Source organism: Mangifera indica, chromosome 16, assembly GCF_011075055.1.
Source record: "Mangifera indica cultivar Alphonso chromosome 16, CATAS_Mindica_2.1, whole genome shotgun sequence".
Classification (NCBI taxonomy): domain Eukaryota; kingdom Viridiplantae; phylum Streptophyta; class Magnoliopsida; order Sapindales; family Anacardiaceae; genus Mangifera; species Mangifera indica.
The window spans coordinates 5,996,234-6,020,482 of record NC_058152.1 but is presented as its reverse complement, the minus strand read 5'-3'; the positions used below and the strand labels follow the sequence as shown (position 1 = coordinate 6,020,482).

Genomic DNA, 24,249 nt, shown 5'->3' with positions numbered 1-24,249 from the left:
CAGACAATTTTATTTATGTAAAAATTCCTAATAAACGTTCATGGGCCAATTTATTCAATCTATCTTGGTCAATGTGTCCTAGTCTAACATGTCATATATTTGCATTTATATCCAATCAAATATGAAAAACGAATAATGAAAAACTAACACTATCATAATGAAAGGTGACAAACACCATATAACCATTCAACCAACAAACTAGGTCTATAGAAATCAATTCTATTACATTTTGATCAAACACCTAGAGAAATTCAAATTATATTCTAGTTTAAGAAGACCAAGTACTTTGACCAAGATGCATCGAATATTTAGAGTATATTAGATTTCATATAGGTATAAGATTCTACTACTTTGCAAAACTTATGCGCCTATGTTTATTCCTCTTACTTCAACCCTTGTGTTGTTGCCTGCGTAAATCTAACTCACCTTTTTAAAAATTTGACAGAAATCTACTAAAACTCTTTTGTTATAAGCCACTTGGTCAGTGGCTTCTGAGCCCATAATCTATATAGGATAATACTCAATTAATATCACAATACTAAAAACTAAAGCTTCATTACTTTATGCAAAATGAAATAATATCATTTTCAACTCCATTCATTCATGGGTGAAATAACTTTCATTGCTTTTATTGCAATAATTCACCTTGTTTTTGTCTATTCTTTTAGTACATTTGCCAGTCTTTTATTTTAATTCCTTTTTCCTATTCTTTGAGCCTTGTAGGATCTTCTTCCCTTATTTAGACTTAAGCCAATTACTTTAAAACCATAAACAATTTATTGAACTTAACTCTACAACATATACATGAGTACCTGGTCTAGCTGTCTCAATGACGCTTGTCCTCTATTACATATAGTGAGAATTATAAGCGAAAATCCTTATATTCTAATTGTGGGTCATATGCACCTTCATACGCTCCTATATTCAGAAAGAGATCACTTTACGACGTAAAAGTATTATTCATTTGTTAGGTTGTACCTAGCTAACTTCAGTTCCATAATTATATTTGATATTCTATCAAATTTAACAATTAACTATCTTCATTTTGGGGTTGTAGTTCTTTCAAACTTTTCTATTTAAAAACATACTTATGATATATATAGTTGAGCATTACTAGTACTCGTATATTAGATTGTTATTCATGTAATTAGTCAAGATATTACACGAAATAAGTTTTGCTTCTTACATGTATGATGTGCATCCACATCACGTTTGTGTAATGCACCATTCAGGTTTCTATCCCTTAGTCTATTGTGACTTTATCAAAACCTGATTTACGACCGTCAAAGCCTTTTACTTATCTAGGATATTGTGTTCTCAATCATCTTTCATGACTCCACTGCTTGATATGATACATCTATGTATTAAAATTTAAAATATCTCACATAAGACATAAAATTGAAAGTTCATTATGTTCTCAATCATCTTTCATGACTTCAATCCTTAACATTTTAAAATTCAATCTAATTGCGTCAATATTAATTATGGGTGAGCACATCATTAAATTCTACCAATTTCATAATTCTCACATTTCATACATATAAAATATATGATATAACAAATGCATCATTTATAATGACTAGAACTATTTTATCAACCTGTATCATTCTTAGAGACACTCTATCAATGATAACGTCTCATTTTCATTTGCAATAGACTAAATACCTCATATTTCGTTAATTTGGGAATAACGACAAAATAATGGATTTTCTTACATACATTAATATGCGTCACTCTTTAGCAAGCTGTAAGGTATTTGTTTAGTCTCAAAAATATTCAAATTCTTATCTCGAACAAGATAATTTATTATAAGGACTAATGGTCATGTATGAATATGATTAGAATATATACTATCTCTTTTCTAATTAAGAGAGTATAACTGATTATATATAATCTTAATATGCATCATTAGATCATCAGATGATTACATCATATACTTAATGTGATGGTTTCTAGTCAACAAACTTGCATAAATTAGAAACATGTGTTTTAAAACACCAATATGTGTTTTTATGAGTTGGAATGAGGTATTACATGCCTTTGCATGTCGTAGGACCAAAAGAACACATTCCATGTGTAAATTTGATTATCACACAACTGTCACGAGCCAAAAAATAGGTTTCATGGGCCCAGATGAATTAGAAACAGTGTCTCACGTGTTGTTACATGCCAAAACATTGTCCTATTCACCTTCATGCATCAATTCGACGTTGTCGTGCCTCCACACTCATGAGAAGTCTCTTATGCACCTCTACATCCCAGTAAAGAACTCTTATGTGCCTTCACACACCGGAGGACCACTGTTAACCATTGACCACTATTGACAAATTACTATTAACAGGGCCATAAAGGAATCTCATAGAGTCCTTTATGGCCCTGGCCTATAAATGGACCTTTATGAGTCTCTAAAATATCTTTTAGACCATGACCAATGCCCCAATTGGTCTTATACATGTGACCAACTATCAGGAAAAGAATTACAATAGCTAAATAATAGTGTGCAATATCGATCAACCATAGACCTCCAATTACTGGATCTAATCCTCCACGAAAAGTAAGAAATTTCGCATATTTTGACTAATTCAAGGTAAAAAATAAGGTTGCTTCTTCGACAAAACTGGGATAAAGTTGAGCCAAAAGATCCCGATTCAAGATAAATTCATAGGAAGTGGGATTTCTTTAAGATCTACTCAAACGTTTAGAAATTGGTTAGTCGGCAAAGATATATGGACTTGATGCCCCCCCCCCCCCTAAAGAAAGGGAACCAAGCCCTAGTAGCCTTGCTAAATGGTGATTCAAGATGGATTCTACATCTTAAAACCAAGCCAATTTTGGAGCAGCTTTGTGATAATGGAACCAACTAGCAAAAAGCATTAAGGCTGCATAGATCAATGTGCCAATTGCGGTACAATAGAGTTGTAATTCACTAGTTATTCCAAATGCTCGTCAATCTAATTGATTGCGAGTTGACCCATTGACCAATAAGTTTGGGTAACCTGTTAATCAATCAGATCGAGTAATTAGGTTTTCCTAACCCGATTGTAATCTGAATCACACCATGAACCTTAGATCTCGACTAATTCAATTGGTTATCTTTTAGTCATCATCTAACAACAAGACCATAGGGCCTTTAAAGCTCTTTGGTTAGTCATCTTTCTTGACCAACGACGACATCTAACATCATTGGATTCAAGCAATACGATGACGAGAAGAACACAACTCTTGGTCTTAGTTTTTCATGGATTTCAACGTTATTTTGGCATGATTTTTAATTTAAAACATGTTCATGCAATTTTAGCCGAATTTAATTTGTGCTTAAAATGAATTTTAACAACAATTTTCAACCAAAAATCACAGAATCTTTAATTTAATTACACAAAATACAAAATTTAATTCACAGAAAACATGACATAAACACAACCTAAGCTTTGTTACCAATGTTGGAAAATATTTAAAGCATGTCAAAAATCATTTTGTGAATACTGTAAACATAAATTGGCATATTCGACTTCAAGTTTACGATGAAACCCATCTAAATATAGTACAAGATGTTGATGTGAGTCATTTCCATAACCCCATTTACCTAAGTACTGTGCTTCTTTTGGGAGACAGAAACTATTATGCATTTTAATTCTTTGTGTGAAGAAGAAAAAGGAAAAAAAACTTCTTTTGTAATAATTACGTTAATCTCATATGAGGGGGAGACCATTTTGGACTTTAAATGATAGTTTAACTGTCAATAACTTCTATACTAACTATCTTTTGACAATTAAACAAACTGGATTAGATCGACCCATCATGGATGGACTCGAACCCAATACCGCATCAAGCCAAACCATGTAGATCCCTAGGTAAAATTTCCAATGGCAAAATTTTAAGATTATGTTGTTATAGATCTAACTCAAGTAAGGTTTTATAATTATCAAAAAAACATATTATAATTAATAATTAAGATGATAAGCTCATATTAACATTATATTCGATCGATCGAATTACATTTTCTCACCTAACATTTGGCCTTAAAACATTTTTTCCATCTCCAGTTGGCATAAATAACATTGTTCTAAAAAAAAAGAAAAGAAACTCAAATTGTTAAATGGTGAAATTACCATTTTATGTCTACTATTTCATCTTTCAAAATTATAATATAATCTCAAATTAATAAAAACAAAAAATAAATCTTTTAAATAATCAAATTATTAAGAGGACACTTATTTTTACTTTCATTTTCCCCGCACGCCATTCTTTCTCTAATCATACAAATTGAGGTGTTAAGGACGTATAATTATATTAGAATAAATATTATATTACAAACTATTGGGTCTATCAAGTATTTTTAAAATATATAATGGTTTGAAAATATTTTAATAATTTGCTTGTATAAGAACCAACTTTTTTTTAAATTATATAAGAATCTAATTATTTCTCTTTCCTTTCAACTTTACTCCTTCCTCTTTTTCTATACATAGATGTATTAATAATGTATAACCACATGTTAAGGGCACATTGTAATTTTTTTAAAAATACTAGGATTATTAATAAAATTTTCAAGGGGTTTTGGCATTGACAAAACAAGATATAATGTTATATGGGTAGAAGAATAACATGTGGAATAATTTTTATTAAAGTTTAGAATGAGGCTCATTCCATTGTAACTATAGTATACAATTCACATATTTTTCATTGAGATTGTGAGATTTGAGACTTTTCTTACAATTTCTTTTTTGGCTTGATTTCTTAGACTAAGGACTTGGGAAGATTAAAATGGACTAGATATACAAAATCTATCTCTTAGGCTGATTTTTGTACTTAGTTTTCATTATTTATTATGTTAAAGAAGGATACAATATTTTAGTTTATGGATAACTAATTTTATTCTACTAAGTTTTTGTATTATTTTTGGTACTAAAACTAAGACCATGTATTGGTTGATCTTATTAGAGTTAGTGCCCAAGGTCGATCCTCATAACAATACTGGTTCATAAATAAGTCATATTTACAAACATTTTATGACATTCTTTATCTATAATGTTTTAAATAGATAAATATTCTTAGAATAATATAATTGTGACAAGATGATCAGTGCATATTAACTGATCATGGAGACCCTATGTTCACATAAGATAACTGTTATAAAAACATTCATAGTCTTGATATTATCTTTACCAAGGGTTCATGTAATATGATTAGGACTATCATAGTATTAAATAATACCATCGAAATGTAATAATAGATCTCACATGTCAAAATTGCTCATAGATAGTTGGGTATAACACATGATTGCATGTTATGTAGAAATGTCCATCGGACTGACCCATAAAGAGAATTCCATATGGAGCATTTTTCTAGTGTCTATAGAATACATCCTTGTAACAAATGGTGGTACATGTCATCCTTTAATGTAAGGTTGTTGAATCATCTTATAAAAAGTTCGATATGGTTTGTCACTAGCCCAAACATAGTCTTTAATAAAGGGTTGCTAAAAAAAAGTGGTAATTAGCCATATTGAGATATGTATAAAGGTTATGATAGATCTACAAAAGATTCATCACCCTCGAGCATAGGAGTTGATATCCCTAATAGGTTTACTAACAAACATCAACACCTATTTGAATTTGTGGCCATTATGAGATTCAATTATAATTCAGTCTAATACTATTTGATTGTTGATACAAATGTTAGTTCATGCATATCAATGGTCTATTATAGCCATTAATGGGTCCATTAAAGAGATATCGTACATCGAAGGGATGAAATTGTATATGTAACACTTATAGGTAATTCCAAGGGCATTTTAGTTTTTTTTTCTTTGTATTTGATTGTTTTTAGTAAGGAGATGTTAGTGGGGACAACCATACACTACAAGGGTGATGACCCATGTTTATGCCTGGAAGGGCAGAAGAGTCATTTCGCATTGAACAAGTGAAAATGACTAAGTATTGGAGGACATATGGTTGTATGTCATCATCAGCAAAATTTGAAATATAAAATGAGATAAAGTTCGTGGAAAAATCAAAATTTGTTTTATTTGTGAGATACACGCTCGTGTCTCACGTTTAGCACGCAAAAATAAAAAGGATCTCAAAATCGAATGTTTTCATTATTTCATATTTATAGCCACATGCATAGAAAGAGAAGTGAGATTTGAGAGCTGTAAGACATTGAAAATGAGTCTTAGAGAGAGTTTAGACACTTAAAATCTTGAAGCCACCTGAAGAATTACCAATGTTTTCATTATTTCATATTCATAGCCGTACACACAATAAAAGAGGTGAGAGTAAAAAGCTTTAGGACACCAGATATGAGTCTTGGAGAGAGTTTGGACACTGAAAATTATATAACCACGTGAAAAGTCATTGGTTCATCAGAGAATAAGTAAGCACTCTCTTTGGTTTCAAGTTGATTATCATTAATTATATAGCCATATTTGTGAGTTTATGACTATTTAAATGGATTATGGTGTTTGTGATGATAGTAGCGATGATTTTTATGCTTATAGAATGTTAGAATATGTTTGATCATGTGAATGTTTTGGTTGATGATTAATGTAAGGATTTATATGGAAAAAATGGCCATAATATGAGAATTAGGTGAGATATTGTTGTTGTTTATGCCTAAATATGTGAATAATAGGGTGTTAGAAACTAATATGTATGCTCTGAGTAATTGGATTGTCAAAAGTTGGCTAGAACTTGTAGAAAGTAGTAAGGAACAAAACTCCAGATCGCGATACACCAATGTGTAGGACATTCTACATGCTCATGTATCCTTGTTATGAAAAAGGAACCCTAATGTGACAATGCTTTCATTTTGAAGAGATGTCTATATAGTCATATGGTATAAGACACACGTTTGTGTGTGACTTCCTTAAAAATGAACATTTTTGTCAACATTAAGAAACAAGTCATGTATGAAAGTTGAACATGGAGGGTGTAAGTTTTAGACAAGTCTGTGTAGGTACCAAGAAATAGAAAAAGACTAGTTTATCCCTATATTATATGCAATGAGGAAAGAGGGAAGAGAGAAGAAAGATTATAAAAAGGCCATAGCAAGACAAGATAAGACAACTAGCTTTAGAAATATGTCTGACTTTGTAGGAGACGACATAGACCTTAACCAAGTTAAATCTAGGTTGAGAATAGGAAAAGTTAGGAAAGTGGTATACACGTAGATAACCACCAACTATGTGTGTAAGTGACGAGATATGTGAAAACAAAGGCTATACAAGAGGTAAATACTTATGAGATGTATCATGCACTCGATGCCAAAACACATTAGCTGTATAGTTTAGTTTAGTTCAGTTCAAGTGTTTATGGTAAAAAGTAGTGACACTTCAGTTAATTTCTCACGTGGTTAATAGGATACATCGCATATGTGGTTGTGGTAAAGGTCACCCGAGAATGGCTTTACAATAATAGTTTTGTAGCTATGCATAAGTGTTAAGGGAAGGACTACAACCAATTTCCCCTCATGACCAGGGTATCATAGTTAGTTACCTCGATAGGTCGATTGGCATATACACAAGACACAATAGTTAGTAGACACTAGATATGTTAAAATCAGCTTAGGCTGCCTTGGTAAGCTATATGAGATAGCCTATGTACTTACAATATGAGGGTGCCAAGAATAGATGGATGGCAAAAGAGAGTTCTAGAAAACATTTGTATTAGCCACATGAAGACTTAGTATTGGAATGCATAGCCCAGTTTTTATACTTTGTGCAATGTGTTGAGAGATTGCCTGTTGAGTGTGTGTTTTTCACTCACGCATTTTTTTTCTGTGGTTTTGGAAATAAAGGTGAGTAGTAAGGCATACGGGGCAGCCAATGGTTTAACTAGACAATTGCATGAGGAAAAGGAGCAAAATTGTTATTTTCTATTATTTGAGCATTGTACTTGCTTTTAAGATGATTAAGTTATTATTATGATTTATGTAATTATATTTTTTTAGTTTGGATTTTATACACAAAATTCATGATTGATTTTTAGTAGTTATGAATAAGCATTTGTTACACATTTTTACATGCATTTAAGTCTTAATTAGGCCAATGGACTATTTCCTACCCAAGGTCTGTTGATTTCCCAAAGTTTTTCCTATTAACTTTGAAAATCTCATTTACCCACCTTTGACAGTTTAAATCTGTTAATTTTAAGGGTAAAATCATTATTTTATATTTAATATTAAAAATAAACTTAAATATAATTTTATTTTCCCCCACAAAAGTGTAAAAACTAACTTTTCTTCCTTAAACCAGATTTTGAAACTAAACCCTAGGGGAGAAATATGATTTTTTCAAACTTGGCTTGGGTAAGAAAATGTTAGTTTTTAAACTTTTAGGGGGAAAAATGAGATAAATTTTTTAGGGGTTAGGGTTTCGTTAATTTGAACTGGTCATAGATGGGTAAATGAGATTTTCAAAGTTAATAGGGGGAACTTTGAGAAATTAGCATACCTTAGGTGGGAAATAGTCTTTTGGCCTTTTAATTATCATGTTATAGTTCTGATGTATGAGTTGAGAAAATAAATTGTGCACTTCTCTTTAGGACATATTCTATATAGTGATATGCCTTTTGAGAGAGATGTTATATTTATGGTATCAAAGCATGATTTTGAAACCTAAAAAGGTGCTAAGTTGTAGTGTGTCTGAAAGTGCATAAGTTAAGTAAGGAAAGTAGCCTCTCATATAACATCAACTGCTTTCTCACACTTATCGCCATAAGTATATTAAACATGTATTAAGTTAAGTAGTACATTTGTCTGAGTTATGATTTTATTTTAGGATGAGGAGACTTAGGAAATTGATAAAAGATGTTCTATAAGTCCTTAACCAGGAAAAGAGCCAAGGAGAGGTTAAGGGACAAGCCTCTGGTGCGGTAACAACACCATTAGTAGGGAGAATAGAGAAACATTAGAGAACATTGGACATCCAGTTCTAGTCCTACAGTGATAAAATAGAATGGGTAAGAAGACATAGAGGGTAATAGTAGCGGGTGGTAGTAGAAGGTAACTTCACCGTATTTACAATCTAACAAGTAAACTCCAAACTTCTAAGTTCCTAAGCAACTCAGTTCTAAGAAGAATACCAATTGAGAAGTGGTTAGAGGTAGTAAAAGATGTTATAGGGCTTTTCGTGTTGACAAATGCAAAAAGGATCCAGTATGCTAGTTTTTTGCTTAAAAGGTGATGCCAAAATTTGGTAACAAATGCTATGTGATACTTGCTAGACTGCAGAGATGAGTTAGACTAACTTCAAGTGGGCATTTGAGAAAAAAAAAACTAATCAGTAGACATCATATATGTGAGAGCCTAAAAGTTTATCAATTTGATGTAAGGTAATATATCAATGAAAAAATTCTCCATTAGATTGAATGCCTTAGCTAGGGTTAGGTACGAGCCGAGCATTAAGCTCAGGCTCGATCTCGTTGAACACATATTCATGTTTGGCTTACTTCATAATTTTAGTGTTTGTGATCGGCTAACACTTAGCTCCAGTTTGTTTGTTTTGGTTGAGGTTTGCTTTGATTGGCTTTGGACTCGTATTTCAGGTTTGTGTCAAATTTTGGATTATTCATATATACAATATAAAATATTCTTTATGAAAAATATATACTATTATACAAAAAAAAAATCCTAAATTCATACATATGTACAAAATATTATTCATCCAAAATGTATACTACATCTCATTATCATCATTCATTATAAAGTTTTAGATTTCTCCTCAATATTTGTTTCCAAAGACAAGAATACAAAATAACAATAGTTTACATTACACATTAATTACATAATTTAAATATGTTTATAGATTACTTAAACATAAACAAATGACCAAAGTAAAGATGCCTCATGTTAAACCTAAATCAGCCCTATTTCATGTCATGGTTCCATAACTTCTATGCCTCCTATTAAACCTGGGAATAAGACTATTTCACATATAAGTTTTAGTCAAAATTCAAAATCACACTTGCGACAGTTAAAAAATCCAAACTCCTACCCATGACCCAACTTCTATTAATTTTTTTTGTTAGAAGTAAAGATAAAATGGTCATTTTACTATTTATATTAAAAAGATATAAAATTTATTACTTTTCCCCTATAAGTTTTAGAAACTAACAATTTCACCCTTGCCTAAAGTTTTCACACTTTGAAAAGTAACATTTTTAATCTCAAACCTAGGGTTTCCATATTTTTCAAATTGTAGCCTCTACCAGAACTTTCAAAAATAACACTTTCATCCTTATTTTTCAACTTCAACTTTCGACATCCTTTCTAGCATCCTCTCCGACATCATCTTTAGCCTCTTTTTTTTCTCGAATCGATGGTAGGTGATGCGACAAAGAGGCAGAGATTTTTTTGTTGCATTGTGCGATGAGGAGAGTCTCTTCCTCACACCATTGTGAAACAAAGAGACGTCTCCTCATCGCAACACTATACGACAAAGTATATTTGTCTCTTCATCGTACCACTTACTATTAGCTTAAGAGAAAGAAGAGACTGGAGAGGACACTAAAGAAGATGCCGAAAGGGATGTGCAGAAGTTGAAGTTAAAGAGTGGGGATGAAATTACTTTTTTGAAAGTTATAAGAGGCGACTGAGTTTGAAAAATATGGAAACCCTAGGTTTGGGGCTGAAAATGTTACTTTTCAAAATTTGAAAAGTTTAGATAAAAGGAAAATTATTAGTTTCTAAAACCTATGGGGAAAATGTCACAAGTTTTATATTTTTTTAATATAAACAATAAAATAACTATATTACCGTTTTTTCTAATAGAAAAATTTAACAGAAATTAGGTCATGGGTAGAAGTTTGAGGTTTTCAATTGCCGCGGGTATGATTTTGAATTTTAGCTAAAACTTGGGCAGAAAATAGTCATTTTCTTGTTAAACCTCAATCAACCTTGCATAGTTATGACATGTCATGGTTTCAATCAAATCTCAACAAGCAGTTTCATAAACTATAGCTAATTTATTCCACTCATCACACTTACAAAATATATTCAATAATAAAAACAATAACACTAACATTTTCATTATCTCCAATATAAGTTAATATCCTCAATATATCATCAACAAAATAGAAAATGGTATATCAAAGCAATTACATTTAGCATCAATATAATAACGAATAGCATGTAAAAACAATTACATTATTTGAGTCTTGAGACATATATAAACATAATCCATTCTTACCTAAACCAAAACATTGCATTATCCTCCAATATGTGACTATTTAAGTGTCTACTATGTCAGTCTCAATATCAACATCAATCTTCAATAAAGCAAAAGACATGGTTTATTGACTCAGTTTCTGATATCATAAAATCATTAAATATATGAACTTATGAAGTTAAAATTATAATTGTGTTGGTTTTTTAACTCGATGTCTAGCTCAAATCCAATCACCTTTACACATAAGCATGCATATAGTTTTTGATGCTAGAGATGCCTTATATGGATCAATCATTTTACCACCAGTATTGAAAACTCTTTCTGAAGCTACTATAGAGATCAGAACTACAAGAATCTCAGTTGTAGTGCATGACAACTTTATATTTAATTTGATTAACAGACCACCAATTAAGTACGTTAAATTTCATCTACTTTACACCCTTTGATGTCTAAAACTCAAGTACATTGGATTCTAGGTACATTTCTAACTCTGACTTTCCTAAGACTTCACTTTGACTTTTCTTTCTGTGTGCATGCCATTGCAACACAATATCAGAATAATTTATGATTCCATGTGAAGATATGGAGCCAAAATGTATTCCTACAATATTTATTATTAAAATTACATGACTATAAATAAAACTAAAACTTCATGACAATTAATGTTTATATATAATGAAATTATTTATTTAAGATAGATGATCACATTTGTGATGTAGGGATGAGGGATGGGTTCTCTGTTGAAAAAATTTCCACATACTCACGATATAACTCATAAAGTTTGTGGCAGAGGTTGTCTAGCTCAAACTCCGCATCATATTACTATATAAAATAGGATAAACAAACTTTATAAACTCAAATTTATACTTGCAATGACGAGAAATTAGTTTGTTATCATATATATTGGATCAACATTAATAAACACCATACCAATAAACAAGATTATTTCCTTGAATTTAGAACAATTGCAATTACCATAAATAGATTAGCCTATCCCCAATACTTGTCAAAGTTTGACATCATTGATCTAACCATTGAGGCTACAATTGGATCAAATTTTTAATCTTTTAATAGTTTTTTTATTATGAAAACCTCCATGAAATACAAGTTGGCTGTTGGGTAGTTAGTTCCAGATCAAATCTTGCTTACATTGTCAAATTTCTTCAAAAAATCACAAACTATAGCCGATTTGCTCCATTCATCTTTATTTGACAAATATTGCAAGTAGTTTCCATCTTAAGCTCTAGATCGCAGCTAGACTTCCTTAAAAATCAACACAATATCAAACATATTATACATGTTGTTCCAGTTGATTGGGCAATCTAAAACCAATTTCCTTTCTTTAATCCCATAAATTTTAATAGTGCTTGCAAAGTCTCACTTCCTAACCTCACTAGCATGCACATATTTCACACTATTCCTTATTTTATTAATAACATCTTGAATCTCAACAATACCACCTTGAACAAGTAGATTGATAATGTGAGTTGTGCACCTAATGTGAAATAACATTCCTCTAAAAATTATTGATTTATCTATCTTAAAATCCTTCTTCAATGATTTTAAGCACTTATTATTCATAGATGTATTGTCCACTATGATGTTGAACACCTGTTAACATAGAATTAACATGCTAATCAATCAAGATATGTTATAGGCAAAATAACACATGTTATCAATCAAGATTTTAAGCACTTTACCTTGTGCTAAATACCCTAATCTTCAAAGCGATTGTATAAAGTATGCACAAAAATTTGCCCATATCTTAGGGAAGGCACATGGACAACGCTAATAATTCGTTTATTTAATGTCCATTCTTGATCCACCCAATACATAGTAATTATCATATATTCGATGTTTTGTGCATCTGACTTCCATAAAATGTTGTCATGCTTACCATTCTTAGCTATTTTAAAAAGTTTCTTCCATTCTTTAGCTTTAGCTTGTACAACTCAATTATAATTAGATTTTACTTATTTTCTATCAATTATCTCATATAGTAGTACTACAAAAATAATTGAATCTACTATGTTCAACAAAAGAGGAGGACAATTCATCAATCAAAATCATGTGAGCCAATGCCTTATGGATTTGCATATTGAATCACAAAATTAGTTAAGTATTTTAACACAAATTAGTATAAAACTGATGGTAAATAACCAAATAAATTACTTAAATATTTATGTCATCTTATTTCTTGATTATATTTTGCATTCGGTCACATGATCGGTGGAGTGAGGGGGCATAGGCAATTTCCCTTTGCTGACTAAAACTCTAACAATGTTTGTCCCTTCTCAACATTTTATTTCCCTATTTCATTATTTCTCATGACACATTGTCTCATATGACGAGAAAAGTGTTTTGTTGAATGTGTCTTATGTAGTTTCAACTTTTTGTTACAGAACTTATATACAACAAATTGTGTATCCCTTATTGTTACAATCATGTCTTAAGAAAAGCATTCCCAAATCGCAAATGTCTTTCAATTCTTGCTAGGTGGGATAAATAGTTGAGGCATATTTCCCTTCAAACATTATATCTTCTTGTTTACTAATTTCTTCAACTTCAATATCATTAGACCTTTCATAATCTTCTATAAATGTAGTATCTACTTTTATATCATCGACTAAATCACGCAATCGAGGTTCTTGAAATGCTATTCCCTTCCCTTTTAATGACCTTGACAAATGGAAACTTTTTTTTTATTACAATTGACACATGAGAGGAAACTTGAATAATATTTCTTTGGTGCATCTGCGTTAGATAATGAAAAAATAAAATTAATTGGGTTTTAACATTTTTTTTAGGTAGCCATTGAAGAAGACAATATGGAGAGTAACAGTGGTAAAGTAACATTAGCTATTATGGAAGGTGAACAAGAACACTGGTAAAGGTAAAGTGTCACCAGTAGCACTGGAGAAGAGACGGTGACTAGAGTTTGGAAATGAGGTGGTGGTGAGTTTAAGTTTAGGTTTTTAGATCATAAAAGAGAAATATGGTTTAGTTTTGATGTTTGATGAATGACGACTTGAAGAGGATTCAAGCAAAAATAGTGTACAAAATTGTTTTAGAGTTCATTAATTAACAAAATCAAGTTGTGCTCAACTCACAAGCCAAGCAAGGTACCCGTTCAGGTTTAGGCTTAACTTATTTTCATTAGTACTCCCAAGCTTGTAGTAGTTTTTAGGCTCATTATCTCAGATTCATTTTTGGATTTGTTCAAGCAAAGCATATTTCAAGCCTAAACAATCTCACTTTGAATCTAGCCCTAGTCGAAGCCAATTATGCCTCGGAAGTGGCCAATATAGACATGGATAAGATAAAGGTTTTTCTTAGAGGGTTTAGGCTATATATAACTAAAGATGTCGTAATGAGAGACCATGCTCCTAAATCCTATTTAAAGGCCTCGAGTAGACCATGCAAATGATGGCCAAAGAAAGGGGAGTATTAGATCAACCTATACTGCAGCCCCAACCCAAGGATAAGATCAAATAGTGTTAGGTGACAACAAAAAGAGTAACAATCGAGATGGTAGTAGTAGGGATTTTAGAGGCAAGAGGTCTTTCTAGTCTAATAATAATAAGAAGAACTAGATAGACAAGAAATAAAGGAGAGAAGATTAGTCGAGGTGTGATTATCCTTCTGCATTTCACAAATGTGGGTGGAGGCATACTAATAAGTGTCTAATTGGTTAGAGAGTATGCTACAAGTGCAAGCAACTAACTAGTTTACCAAAAAATGCACAACAACAGTAGCACAACCCCTGCACATCAGATAGTTAGAGGAGGACAAGCTAAAGTATTTACAACCACATAGACTGAGGCTAACGCTAGCCTATCAATAGTGATGGGTCAGTTAATTTTTCATTCTTTTCTTTTGTATACTTTAATTGACTTTGATGCTACATATTCTTTTGTTGCAAGTGGCATAAAAAAAAAAAGATAAGACTAAAACCCATACTAGTCTCACAAATCAGTATAAAAATATCTAATAGAGATAAGGTCCATAACAAATATATATAGATAGGAGAGACAACTTCTTTGAGAGGCAAAAAGTTAGTTGTAAACTTGATAGTGATGGACATGCTTAACTTTGATTTGATACTTGGCATGGATTTCTTGCGCAAGTATAGGGTAGAGATTAACTGTAGAAAGAAAAAGGTTTGATTTAGTTTAAACGATAGTAAAAAGTTTATATTTGGAAAAGGTTGAGTTCTCAGTATGATTATAAGTAGTGTTAAGGCTAGGAAGATGTTGAATAAGGGGTGCACAAGATACTTAGCGCATATAGTAAGCAAATCAGATGAGACACTCTTAAGTGTGAAAGATATTATAGCGGTATAAAAGTTTCCAGATGTGTTCCTTGACATTTTTTCAAGATTATTACTAGAAAGAAACGTTGAGCTTAGTATTAAGTTAACTTTAGGGACAACGCCAATCTCAAATGCCTTATACAGAATGGCCCTAACTGAATTATATGAGTTAAAGAAACAGTTTTAAGAATTGTTTGACAGTGGTTTCATCATACCAAGTCACTAGTCATAGGGTGCATTAATCCTATTTGTCAAAAAGAAAGATAGATTAATGAGGATGACCATTGACTATCCGGAGTTAAACAAAGTGATAATGAAGAATAAGAACCCATTTCCAAGGATAGATGATTTGTTTGACCAACTCAATGATGCCTTAGTATTTTTCAAGATTGACCTAAGATCAGGGTATTATCAAGTCCCAGTTGTCAAGCAAGATATATGAAAGATTGCCTTCAGAACAAGGTATGGGCATTATGAGTTTGTGGTTATGCCTTTCAGGTTGACAAATGGTCTAGCAGTGTTTATAGACCTTATGAATAAAGTATTCCAAGATTGTTTAGTAGTGTTTATGAACCTTATGAATAAAACATTCCACGATTGCTTAGACAAGTTTATAGTGGTGTTCATAAATGATGTCTTAGTGTATTATATGACTCGAAAAGAGCAAGCGCAATATTTGAGGTTTGTGCTATAGAGGCTAAGAGAAAGACAGTTGTATGCTAAGTTTTCTAAGTGTGAGTTTTGGCTTGATAGAGTAGCATTTATTCGACAAATGGTCTCAATGGATGAGATCCATCTTGAACCTAGTAAGATAAATGCTCTGTTAGAGTGGTAAAGGCATAAGATAGTTAAGGAGGTACATAGTTTCCTTGGATTGGTAGGGTACTATGGGTGGTTTATAAAGGGTTTTGCCAAGTTATCACAAAGTTGACTCGTAAGGATGTTCCTTTCAGATAGTCTGATGCTTATGAGTAGAGTTTTTAGGAGTTAAAACGGAGGTTGACATTAGCTCCCATTTTGACTTTGCTAGCAGAAGGCCAAAAGTATGACATTTTCACAGATGTCTCACATCAGGGATTGGAAACAGTGTTAATGTAAAAAGGTAAAACTATAGCATATGCCTTCTATTAGTTATAAGATTATAAGACTTAGTACCTGACACATGAGCTAGAGTTGACAGTAGTTGTGTTTGAATTGAAGATATGATGGCATTATTTATAGGGTTAAAAACAACATTTACATAGATCACAAAAGTTTTAAGTATTTCTTTAACTAGAAGAAGCTTAATATGAGGCAGAGACGGTGGTTAAAGTTAGTGAAATATTACGATTGTGAAATTAGATTCCACCCAGGCAAGACCAATGTGATTATGGATACCTTGAGTAGGAAAGTAGTTCTATCTTAAATTTTAGCTTACCAAGAGTTATAGTAGGAGTTAGTGAGAGAGCAAATTGATGTTATCATAGGGTAATTGGTAGGTTTACAGATTAAATCAATCCTTTTGGATAAGATCCATATAGCCCAAGTATCAATTGATTTGTGTGTTTAGACAAGATAGAGAGTTGTCATGTAACACTCTTCTCCAAGAACATATCTTTACATGAAATATAACCCGAGGGGACATGTACTAGTTGATCTTTTAATTATAAATTGCAGAATTAAATGCATGATTTTGAATACTTATCTATATGCATGCAAAAAGGTGTAAATACAAAATCAACTAAAATATTTAAATTTATTAAAACTCATAAATCAGTATGTCTGAAAACTCAATCCATATAAATATTTTGCATAAGATCCATGAAACTATAACTGAAATGAAAAGGTACATAAATAGAAGATGGATTTGAAAAGGATGATTTTGCCCTTCCCCTTCACGCAACTGCTCAGTTGGATCGATGACTCCTATATATACCTCGCTAGTTACCTCTACCTATAAAATTGCAAAAAAAAGAACATATAAGTGAAAAATACTCAGTAAGCCAGTGACCTCTCAATACCTTATACAAAGCATAAAACTGGAAAGCCTAATATCTTACTAGTGAATCTGGTTATGGTTGCACTAGACACCTTTGTGCCCTAACATAAGTCATCTAGAAAGGTTACTGAGGCCTAAACTAATCTCAACATATTTGATGTTGTAGTAAAAGTAAATGACACCTTATACGTCTACTCATTATTGTGTCTTGTGCACATGTCATACAACCTATTGGGCTGACTAACTATAATACCCTGATCACACAGAAAATCTATCCCTTGTCACATATGTTAAACGACAAAACTATTATTCAAAAACCATCTTCAAATGGCCTCTATCACAAGTATGTACATAATGCATCATGCTGACCTCGTGAGGAACTAATTGGAAGGCTACAATCCTTTACCATGCACACATGAAATGCATCTTGGCACTAAGTGCATGATGCATCTTATGGGTATCAATGTCTCATAAAGCCCTATTGCTTTCAAGTATTGCACCATTTATGCACACAATTGGTGGCTATCTAAGTGTGTATTACTTTTTTTAACTTTCTTGATTTTTGACCTAGGTTCGACTTGATCTTTCATACAATCGAGACATTTCTTCAGCGAGCTAACTTCTCTCTTTTCTAATTCTTGGTGGATACATGGTTGTCTTTGTCTTACACCCTGTCTTCCTCCTTATGCATCTACATGGGTGTGTTACTCAAGTCACACCCTCGTGTGCCTACTAACACCCATACACAGGTGTGTTAACTTTTATATAAGGTGACCACTTTTGGAAAACCATACAACAACATGTCTCATATCACACAATCGTATGTACCTCTTCTTAGTATGAATGTGTAAAAGATAGAACTTTCCTTTTTCATGTAAAGGATACAGAGCGTGTAGGTTACCTTACATAGCCATGTGTCGTGATCTACACTTTGTCTCCTACAAGTTTTTACATATTTCGGCTAACTTCTGATAATTCTAATGCAAACATAGGTTCAAAACATATGTTTAAGCACCCTAACGCAACTTATCATCATAGTAACATGCTTAACACATCAAATCATGGTCATCATTATCATCAAACATGGTTTTAGCCTATCTAACATGATAATTAAATTAACATATCAATATCAACTAATGCCATACACGTATCATCATCATTCAATCATCAAATCCCCTTAATATATTATTTATAAGCAACAAATCATAATTAAGACGCATAGACTCATCATTAACTGAATATCTATAAGCCAAAGGAATACCACTTACTTGTCCTTCATAGAATGCACTAATCTTCACAGGGTTAAGGCTCTTCCAATGATCGATGGCTACTTTCAAGTGTCCAAAAACCTGACTCTCTTTCTTTTCTATTCTGGTGTGTGGTTGGGGCGCGAAAAATAATAAAAATTAGGTTAAATGTCTTTTTTTATTTTCACTACTAAACATGGTACATGGGTATGTATGACATTATACAACTAAGATAGTTTTCGATTTTGTTACGATTCTTATTTTATCTTAAATTCAAATTTTGTTGACACGATATACCAACATACACGAGTAGACACCCCACTAAAAACTCATTATTAAACTCAAATAAATGCAAAGGAAAAAACCAAAATGCCTCTAGGTTACCTGTGGGTATGACAATCCTCCACCTTTATTTGAATTTTGTCCCCGAAATTCACATAAAAAGTTATTGGAAATCTCTTTCTCATATCCTGCTTGACCTCCCACATGACCTCTAACACATACTCGACCTCTAAATCTTAGGATGCCTTTTACTACACTAAAATCAGTCTTAATACCTTCAATAACTATTCGACTCATCTAAACACATCATTCATGTGATCTTGGGCCACATGTATATTATCTAGAAGGGTTGATAAAATCTAAAAACCTGCCAACTACCTTGTGATTACCTTAATTTGCTTTCTCAGTAACTCCCATTGTAACTCTCGATAAGTTATGATCTGAGACAAAACTATTTTTCTATACAAGGCATTTACAACTACATTAGCCTTACCTGGGTGGTATTTGACTTATAATCATAACCTTTCACCAACTCTAACCATTGTTTTTATCTCATGTTAAGCTTCTTCTAGAGAAAGAGATACTTGAGGCTCTTATGACATGTGTAGATGTTACTCTTGACCTTATACAGACAATGTCATCATATCTTTAGTATAAACACAACATCTACCAACTCAAGGTCATGTGTCGAGTACCAAATCGCATACTTTTTTAACTGATGAGAGGCATAAGCAATAACTTTTCCTTTCTACATCAACACTACTCTCAATGCTTGATGTGAGGCATTTGTCAATATATCATACTCTTTACCTTCAACTAGCAAGGTCAAAATGGAGGCTGATGTCAACCTTTGCTTCAGCTCTAGACAATTTTGTTCACATGTATCATACCATTTGAAAGAAACATCCCTACAAGTAAACTCTCTGAGTGGTGGGCTAACTTGGTGAAACACTCTACGAACTGTTTGTAGTATCCTAACCAACCAAGAAAACTCCTTAACTCCTTAGTTATTTTAGGCTTCTATTACTCTAATATAACATCTACTTTACTAGGGTCTATTGAGATATCATTTGCTGAGACCACGTGCCAAGGAAAGACACTTTGTCCAACCAAAACTTGCATTTAGAAAACTTGGCATCAATTACCTCTCTCTCAACCTCTACAACACAAACCTCAAATGTTGTGCATACTTCTCTCGAGTCTTGGAGTATACCAAGATGTCATCCATAAACACCACTATAAATTTGTCTAGGCAATCCTAAAACACCCTATTCATCAGGTCTATAAACACTGGGGGTATTGGTCAACCCAAAGGGTATAACCACAAACTCACAATGCTTATACCTTATTATGAAAGTACTCTTTGGTATATCTTACTTGGTAACCTAGATCTAATGATATCTTGACCTCAAGTTAATCTTGAAAATACTAAGACACCCTTTAGTTGGTCAAACAAATCATCTATCCTTATGAATGGGTATTTATTATTTATTGTCACTTTATTCAACTTCTAGTAGTTGATACACATCCTTATTGATCCGTTTTTCTTTTTCACAAAAAAGATCAGTGCACCCCATGACAAGTGACTTAGTCTAATAAAGCCACTATATAATAGCTCTTGTAATTATTTTTTTTCAACTTCTATAGTTTAGCTGGGGCCATTTTATATGGTGCCTTTGAGATTGGTGTTGTGCCTAAGGCTAACTTTGTGTTGAATTTCACCTTTCTCTCTGATGCTAACCTTAGAAGACTATTAGAGAACACATGTGGAAACTATTGTGCCACTGGAGTATCTTTCACACCCGAGATTGCCTCATCTGGGTTGTTTATTATATACGCCAAATATGATATGTACCTTTTACTCAACATCTTTCTAGTCTTAACACTATTGTTCATTATATTGAGAACTCGACCTTATCCAAAAGTAAACTTATCACCATCACCAAAACTGAATCAAACCTTTTTCTTTATATAGTCTAATTTTGCCTTATATTGGCTCAAAAAGTCTATGTTGAGTATCATATCAAATTTTGACATATCCATCACTATTAAGTTTATAACCAACTTTTGGCTTTCTAGAGAAACTACCTTTCCTATCAATATGTGACTATTATGGATTTTGTCTTGATTAGTCATCGTTATATTGATTTGTGAGACTAGTGTAGACTGTAGTCCTATTCTTTCTACTATATCAATTGCAATAAAACAATGTGTAGCAGTATATTCAATCAAAACATATAAAGGACAAGAATGAAAAATTAATTAACTTGTCACTGTTATCGAGTTGGCCTCGACTTGAGTCTAAGTAACTACATATACTCTAATCTGTCCCCCTACTTTTCTATCTACAGGGGCTAGTGCTACTATTGTGCATTCTCAGGCAAAGTGGTTAAATTACTTGCACTTGTATCGATTAAACACTCATTGACATGTCTCTACCCACATTGACGATAAGTAGAAGGATCGTCATATCGTGGCTAATCCTTTCTTCTTTGTTTCTTACCCCTCGAATTCTTCTTATTGTTCTTGGATTGTAAAGACTTCTTACCTCTAAATTTTTTGTTGCCACCCTTTAGATTGCCACTTGTCATTGCTTGATCTTATCTATAGGCTAGGGTTATTGGCATCGGCTGATCTGGTAGCCTTATCTTTTTGGCCATTTTTTGTCTCATGGCCATTGACCTTAGTACTCTACCCAGGGCTTCTAAATAGGATCTATCAGCATGATCTCACATCATAACCTAAGTTTCCCAAGGAAGAGCTCTATCTTGCCTATGTTTATGCTTACTACCCTTTGAGCATACTTAGTTAGGGCATTTAACTTGGAAAATTCTTTTATTGACATGTTGCCTTGCCTTAAGTTTATAAACTTTTAGGCTTCTACATATAGGATACCGATCGATAGGTACTCTTTTTCAAAACCCTACTTGAAGTTAACCTAGCTTTTACAGAAACTTAACAAGTCTCATATAGTGTTTGCCTTTATATCTTGGCATCTACTTTCAGAAGGAGACTGGCATACTAGATATTCTTTGTATCTATCATGGTAAATAACCTTAAGATGTCCTTTATTGTCTTTAACCATTCCTCAACTATTATTCTTTTTGGAGTTAAGTTTTTTCTGAAATCAAAGGTTGGTGTTTACTTGCCAGATTATAAATTGAGTCAATGTGACTTCTACTACCACCCATTACCTCAACTCTTGGTGCATCCAGCTCACTTTATCTTATTAAGGCGGTAACTTCGTAATTGGGGTTGTTATGCCATCAGTGGGGCCTGAATTAGGTGTCTAACGCTTTTTGATGCTTCCCTATTCTATTTGAAGATCTTTTTCACTATCTGTCTGATAATGATTGTAACACCCCTATCTAGATACAAACCTCTACTTTGAATAGGCATTTGAAGAGACATGCTAACTTGAGATTTCTTCACTTAAATTCACAGCAAAGATATTAAACACGCATAACAAATAATTCACTCTCACAATCCCAAAAGTGTAATAAATCATTCTATTTATGAATTTTAATAAATGAGTTATTTAGTTGGATTTCACCTTTTTGCACGTTTGAATATTTATCATCATGCATTAAATTATAACGTTTTGAATTAAATAGTCCAATCTTACACCTCTTTTTGGGTTATATTTCAGGTAGGGGTATATATCTAAATAAAGATATAATTTTCTTTCTGAAATTCACTTAAACAACTATGAGAACTTCTACCTTATATCTTGCTTTACCCCTCAGGTGCCATTCTTGACCTAGTGGTCCCTCCAAAGAACCTTAATAAGTGAAAACTACTTGTTTTTGAGTTGCTTAACCCGTCTCCAATATCTGAAGCAGACATTCCTTATAAATTAGAACATCTTCAAGCTCTACTTCCTCAACTTTCAACACATGGGTCAAGTCGCTAATGTACTCACAAAAAAGACATATAGAACAAATTGTGAATATGGTATATGCTCGTTGTTAACACAAGTCAGTAGACAAGCTTACCTACACCTTCCAAAATCTTGAAAGGTCCTATAAACCTTGGAGTCAATTTCCCTGCCATCCAAATTGTCCACAATAACCAATAAGACATTAAATCCACTTTTGACCATTGGTAATCCAAAAGCGAAATCCATAAAAATGTTCTCTCATTTCCACTTATTAATACTCAAAGCTTGTAACAAATTTGATAGTCTCTAATGCTCAATGTTAACCTGTTAACACACCAAACACTTAACCAACTGAGCCATACGGATCTCTTCCAATAAGGTCAACTAAATCTTCAATCTAACCATTAACCTAGAGACCAACTATATATGATCTCAACTCATTGATATAAATCTTCATTTTACCCTTGTCAGTGTTGGCTACACCAAGAACATATCAGACAACTGCATTATGTTTGCTACACTGAGAGCATACACGACAATTGCATTAAGTTTGGATTTCAGCATCGGCTTTCAATAAGCAATTAGTCCTCTCGAATAAGTTTATAACATCTTCCATAACCTGAAACCATTTTTCAATAAGTACAAATCAATCCTAACACCACCTCAAAACTCTGGGGTTTGATGTCTACCAGTTAAACTATAAATAGAGTAAAGTTGTCCCCTACTACCACCCACAACAATAGTCCTCTTAACCTCTTTCATGTTAGGGCAACAAATCAATGTCTAGTAGATGTTCAATAATATAGGGAACCTAAATTTGGGTGGCCCCTACTCTTTCAAACCTCTTGGTTCTCCTAGAGACCTTTTTGAGTAATTTGTCTGATTACAAAATTGTTTATCTAAGGCATTTCAATTGCACCAAAAGTATGTCCCAATGCCACACCTTGGCTACCCTCTTATGTTAGGACCTCATGTGTATTAATATTGCCCAATAACTTTCTAGATCGTCGCATCTTCAGATAGATATATCATAACTTAAATGCAGATTAAAATAGTATTTACAATAGGAGCGATCAATATCACATGAGGGGTTATTTAAACATTTATGCACATTCAGACACGTAACACTTTTAGGCTCCCAAAATCACGTTTTGATAGCATAAATGTAATACCCTTTCTTCAAATATATACTTCTACCTGGAATAGATATTCAAAGAGACATGCTAACTTGAGATTTTCTTACTTAAATTCGCAGCAAAGATAATAAATATATATGATAAATAATTCACTCCCACAATCCTAAAAGTGTAATAAATCAATATAAACATAATACCAATCTTAATGTCTAAAATCCAAATTCACAAAATAGAATGCATAAATATT

At 32.6% G+C, this 24,249-nt stretch overlaps 1 pseudogene; it reads right to left on the bottom strand.

Moving 5' to 3' along the window:
- Positions 1 to 2,334: 2,334 nt before the first annotated feature.
- LOC123199613 lies at positions 2,335 to 23,088 on the bottom strand (annotated as a pseudogene).
- Positions 23,089 to 24,249: the final 1,161 nt, after the last annotated feature.